The sequence below is a fragment of the Saccostrea cucullata genome, unplaced genomic scaffold (assembly GCF_032062105.1).
Source record: "Saccostrea cucullata isolate Sc308-1 unplaced genomic scaffold, CSIRO_AGI_Scuc_v1 ctg19809, whole genome shotgun sequence".
Taxonomy (NCBI): Eukaryota; Metazoa; Mollusca; class Bivalvia; order Ostreida; family Ostreidae; genus Saccostrea; species Saccostrea cuccullata.
In genome coordinates, this window is record NW_026937472.1 from 1 (window position 1) to 6,067 (window position 6,067).

At 33.1% G+C, this 6,067-nt stretch overlaps 1 long non-coding RNA gene across 1 annotated transcript; it reads left to right on the forward strand.

The window, feature by feature from the left end:
* The first annotated feature begins 4,092 nt into the window (after window positions 1–4,092).
* On the forward strand, window positions 4,093–5,441 carry LOC134248265 (uncharacterized). The gene is made up of 3 exons (XR_009988016.1): window positions 4,093–4,176; window positions 4,263–4,324; window positions 5,139–5,441. It is a non-coding gene; the product is annotated as an uncharacterized LOC134248265 (long non-coding RNA).
* Window positions 5,442–6,067: the final 626 nt, after the last annotated feature.

Genomic DNA, 6,067 nt, shown 5'->3' on the forward strand with positions numbered 1-6,067 from the left:
AGGTAAAAAGGGGCTTTTAGCAAAAAAAAAAAACACTTTTTCGATCCCCATTTGAACCCCCGGGGCAAAATCAAAATTCCAAAACCTTACTGCACATCTACATGACACCACCAACCATCTTCCAAAAGATGATTAGGCTGCTGAGTAAAATGTAGAAGGAGTTCAGGGAAGATGGGGCTTTTTGCATAAAAAACGTCATTTTTCGACCCCCATTTGATCCCCCGGGGCAAATCAAAATTCCGAAACCTTTCTGCACATCTACATGACACCCCTCACCATCTCCCAAAAGATGATTAAGCTACTGTGAAAAATGTAGGAGGAGTTCAGGGAAGAAAAGTGTGACAGACGGACGGACGGACATGAGTAACAACAATATACCCGAACTTTTTTAAGAAAGTGCGGGTATAATAAAAATGCTCCACCAAAGTAATTTACAAAATTTTGATTATTGCCCAATTAATTGCACCATAAATTTTGAAGTTTGAAGTCTAGGGGCAGCACATGGTGAAAATATGCATTAACTCCCTATATATTAAACTATGAAATAAAGTTAATTATTTACCGCAGAAAGTTTAAAAATCAAAAACTTTCTTCCTTTCATCAAAGGCAGATAACTCTTCAAAAACTTTGAACGTGCAAAATGATTTAACTAATATATTCTCTTTGAAATAAAACACATGTCAGCAACATTTTAATTCAATTTCTAATTGTTTTAGAACACTTTTCTGAGTGTGACCCTTCATATACTGAAATATGGCAGGTCCTATGATTTCCTGCACTTGTTTTTTTCTTTCTGAAGGTGTTTTTTAAGTATGGAAAATGAAACAAGTCAAACGTTGACATTGCTGGCCAATAATGTTGGTGTGACAAAACTTTATCTTTCTTTTTATTCCCAGAACTCCTTTATTCTTCATAGCACGTGGGTTTGGACGCTGTCATGAAGAAGTTTAATGTGATGGATTCCTCATTCTGGCTCCTTCCTCTCATAAACCTTTCACTTTTTTGCAAACATTTTGCTTTCTAGATTCTTCCAGAAATTGAAATTACGCCCTCAATAAGAATTTGAACAACTTATGAACTACCCCCGATGATTTCTATCAAATTTGCTTTGTGTCATAAAGTAAACCAAACATACTCAGCTATAATTTGTTGGAATTTTGCAATAACACATTGGTTGTTGTATGTCCTTGTAGCCATGGACGGTACCCATTTTTGATGTCCGTTATATCATTTTTGTTTATTGAAATCCATCTGCTCATATAAAATAGGCATTGGTTGCTGTAAATTAAACATATTTCAATAAATATTTTTTGGGTTTCTTAACACGTTTTCCACAGCTTTAATGAAGCGTTTAATTTCACTCTAGTCTACTGATTCTTGCCTATTCATTTTAAATGCAATTTCTCGAGTAGCCCTTGTTTTCCAGCTTCCCATAATGGAATTATGTGATGAAAAGCTCTCATATAAACTGATATAAACTTTGAAGATTCATGGCATATGATTTCTATGTTGTGTGTCATTGAGCTGATGACATTATTTATTGTACGTCCCTCTATTTTTATAATCCACTTTTCCTGTAACATCAAATTCAATTAACCCGAAAACAAAGGTTGTTTCACTAATATTGTGCTTAAAGCTGACATGAATTCTTAAAAACACAACATTTTCATTATGTACGACTTATTTCATACCAACTATAGCCGTATTCCGCCATATTTTTTCAGATACTTTGTCTCATTGTAACGATATATACCCCAATGCGCTCTTTACACTTCAATGATTTTTTGGTTTGGGTATCGACCTGTGCACATCTCCGATGGTAAAGCATAAGAAACACATGAGGTGATCAAGACATTTCAAAACTACAATAAACAACATAATAATCATATTTCTGAATAATCAGATAATTATTGATTTGAATCAAAAGAAAAAAATGAAGTTTGGCAGAGAAATTTAGATGCACGAGTACGTATTTTTACAGTGCGCCAATTTATGAGAAAAAATTTGAAATGAATAGCAGTAAAATCTGCAAACACATTTTGAAATTATATCATTTAAATGGAACAAAAAAACCAACGTCTTTGATTTGCAGCTCTTATGCAATTGATGCATATCGAGAAAACGCCTCGAACGCTGTAACGTACCCATACCTCGTAATAAGGTTACTGCATCGGTTCGAAGATGTGCATAAGTCAAGTGATATACACCCTGAATTCCATTTTTAAATATGCATCACAAAAAAGAAATAAACTGCGTAAAAGCTCAATAGTAAACACACTGCCAATACTCCGTACAGACTAGCACGTCGATACAAGTCCGTGCTGACCAGATTTTGGTCAGGGAAAATATCACAAGTTGAAAGAGACGTTATTTGGTTTTTCGCGGCTGAAAGGGGGGATTATAACTGCTGTTCATAACTATAATTTTGAATTGTCTATCTACATGTAGGTCTAATATACATTCTATACAAAGTCATGTATATAGTCTGCAGTTGGTTTGCATCGCAAAATTCATTTGTCAATTATAACTGATTATTTTAGTACTAATCTCAAATCTAAACCAAGTAATTTGATTTATGGTAATTATTTACTTCAAATCTTAAAAGCATTTAACCAAAATACAATTTTTTATGTGTATATCTATACGTTCTTTAACACACAAACACACGGAGAAAAGCCATCCCCTGTTCAGACTGACATTTAGGCATTTGATTTTTTAGGCGGGGGGGATGCAAAAAATAATGACATGATCGTTATTTAAATATTCTTATAAGACAGACATTTCTACCGAATTCAATTTTGAGATTCTTTTTTTAAAAATGTGTCACTCCGACCACAAAGTATGTGCATTTTGAGGAATGTAACTGTTTTATAATTATGTTGTTATAGAGAGTCTTTTGAGATTTCAGTATCCCTGCCTGATAGTCCAGCTATTTTTTAAATATAAAAATAATTTCTGTTGGAGTATTTGTGAGATAACCCAGATAGCAAGCTGACGTTGGTTCAGCCGATGTTGGCATATGGTTGGTAGATCGGCTACATATCGCAGTTGGTAGAACGATATTGGGCCAACATCGGTCCGACATTATCATTACAACAGTCGGTGTACTGACATTGTTCTAACATCGGCCCGGCATTGTAATTACAACAGTTGGTGCATTGACATTGTACCAACATCGGTCCAACATTGTCGTTACAACAGTTGGTGCACTGACATTGTTCCAACGTTGGGCCAACATCAGGCACGTAGCATCGTTTTGAAAGTTGGGGGAGGGGGGCAACCACAGAATTTTTTTTTTAATTTAATACCTGAAAAAATTTGACAAGCAAATTTTCCTTGATATTACTATACTGCGGTAAACAGTGTGTGTGTGTGTGGGGGGGGGCATTTCAATAGACATTTTCTGTACTAAAGGTAATGTTTTGGGGGGTGTGTGTGGGTGGGGGGGGGGGGGTCAGCCCCCATTTTTGCTACGTGCCTGAACATTGTTATTTTAAATGTTGAAGTATGGACATCTGTATAATGTCGGCCCGACATTGTTGAACCACTGTTGCTATGCTGAAACGTTTAAAAAAATTATCTATTTATTTTAATTTATATTTATTTGTTTATTTATTCATTTTTAATTATTTAATCCTTAGTAATACGTAGATTTTCAAAACTATGGAATATAACTTAGATTTTTCTCTAGAAATGTCGACTAGTATTACAATTACATCGGGATCGAAGTCGGGCTCGAAATGCAATTTTGAAATTTAAACAACACGCCAAGCCGAAATTTAAATTTTTGTGTGTTCCACGCAGTCATGCTGATGTTGTACAGAAGGAAAGTTCGGAGGAGAGTGTCGCAAAAAGTAGAATCATGACTAGCTTTGGGTGGAATTTTTGTTTTGACAGAAGATGAAGACATTTTATGACCCATACTGCGGTATAGGTACAATGTACAAAATAATTTAACATGTGTCCTTGAATGAATAATTGCTTCTGCTACTGTTCCTTAGTCAGGACACTACACATAAAATGCCTGGCAGTAAAATCGTTTGAGCAAGCGTTATTTCAGTTTTGTTTTAATATTTTAAAACTTCTAAACTTCTAAAAAAGATGGATTTCAACCCGAATTTCCTCGTTTGGGATCGATTCAGGAATTTTAGTGTTCCTCTCTTCAACATTTATAGAGTATGATGTAAAATGTAATAAAATGATTTTTAATTTTAAATGCATGTTCAAGATCATTTTTAGCACTTATTTTGATTATTTAATAGTTGCATGCAGTGGACTGTGCCCGAGACGATTCCCACAGGCGAATAGTCAGCTTGTATAAATGGTAAGAACCAGCTCAAATTTTCATTTAACACAAATAACCTAATATTGTTTTTATTAACTTGTATCTTTTAGCATAGAACTATAAAAATATTGCAGACTTCTATGTACCAAGTTAACAAGAGATTTATATTCTTATTTTCCTTATCCTAAAAATACATAACAATGGATTCTGACAAGTAATCTAAACATGCTGTGAATTAGCACATCTATGCATATTAATTATTTTATATCAAATACTTATGCATAAATTATTAAGAATAGCTATCATTTTGACATATTCTATGATGCACAATTATACATGCATTATTTACAGGAATCTGAATGCTCACAAGAAGGACAAATGCAGTATGGAAATTAACACAAAGTTATTCTAAGATTTTTTAAATTTTCTGATTAGATCTATAAAATCACATGAATTGAAATACATGTATCTTATATCTTATTCAATGTAAGTCAGGCATAGAGCTTTAGGTCTAGCCCTAACCTTACTTGAGCCATTTTAAGTTCAAAGTTAAACAAAGCGAGTTTTCTCATCAGTGTGTAGTATTCATTTGTCATCTGTAAACTTCTCAAATTTTTACATTTATCGAAATTAATCCTAATTTGAACCAAAAGAAAGACACTGCAAGATAGTGAATTTCTATTCTTCAATACATGTATACTGAACTGTCAGGTTGAAGTAACCAATTGTCTTAACAGTCTTGTACTCTTGTAGAGCCTTACTTTATTATTTGTCATATATTTATATGTTAATAATATATAAATGCGATAGATAATCGATGATAATACATCCTGATTGTCATTTTTTCTTTCAGAAATTGTGCCAGAAAAGTAAGTGTCTACGGGAACGATCAACATCGAACTTTCTGAGCCTTCATACTTAAACTAAAGTGAATTCATTTGTGAATTTCATGGGATATCAGTGAGGAAGTGATTCAAGCAGACACTTGAGAAATTTCGGATCTAAATCATAAATTAGGATCTTTGGCATATTCGGGGAAAATAGCGTGACTGTGTTGATTTTATGGGATCTTTTTATTAATATAGTTGTAGTGGATATTTTGTCTTAATACATGTGTTTGTCACTCTAGTCTAGTCATTAACTTTGTACGGTAAATGTTCATTGGCAACTGGAAGTTCATTGCAACTGTATACCCCATTGAGGTTTCAATGAACTCTCCCAATGTTATTAAGTCAAATATCATATTTTAAAAAAAGAAATAGTTTGTTTTATTACAAAGAAATGTTGATCAGTGAGAATACTTAGAAAAAAATATGCTTACATTGTACATCTATAAGTGTATATATAATATTTGTTTGAAAACACATTGTGAAAGAAACAATTTTTTTTAATTAAAAAATATAGATTTGATCTATGATAAATTGAACATTGAATTGAATTGAATTCAGTTTTCATTGTATCTTCCTGAAATTTCTTAGATTTCAATGGAATTCCATAGATTTCTAAATATCTTTGTGCACAGATATGTTGAGCCAACATGAATTATCATTGTTTGAAATGGGCCAACGTAAAATGAATATGCACAAATACGTTGGGCCTACATTGGGCCAACATCAGAATTATCATTGTATAACATTGACAACGTAGCACCAACATGTTTGAAAATACGCCCCCTCAGATACGATACGTATTGCAATACTTGTGTCACAATTCAATTTTTTCAATCGATACAATTTAAGAACGAAACTATTCATAAGGTTAAAGAAAATTTCAGATTTCAAA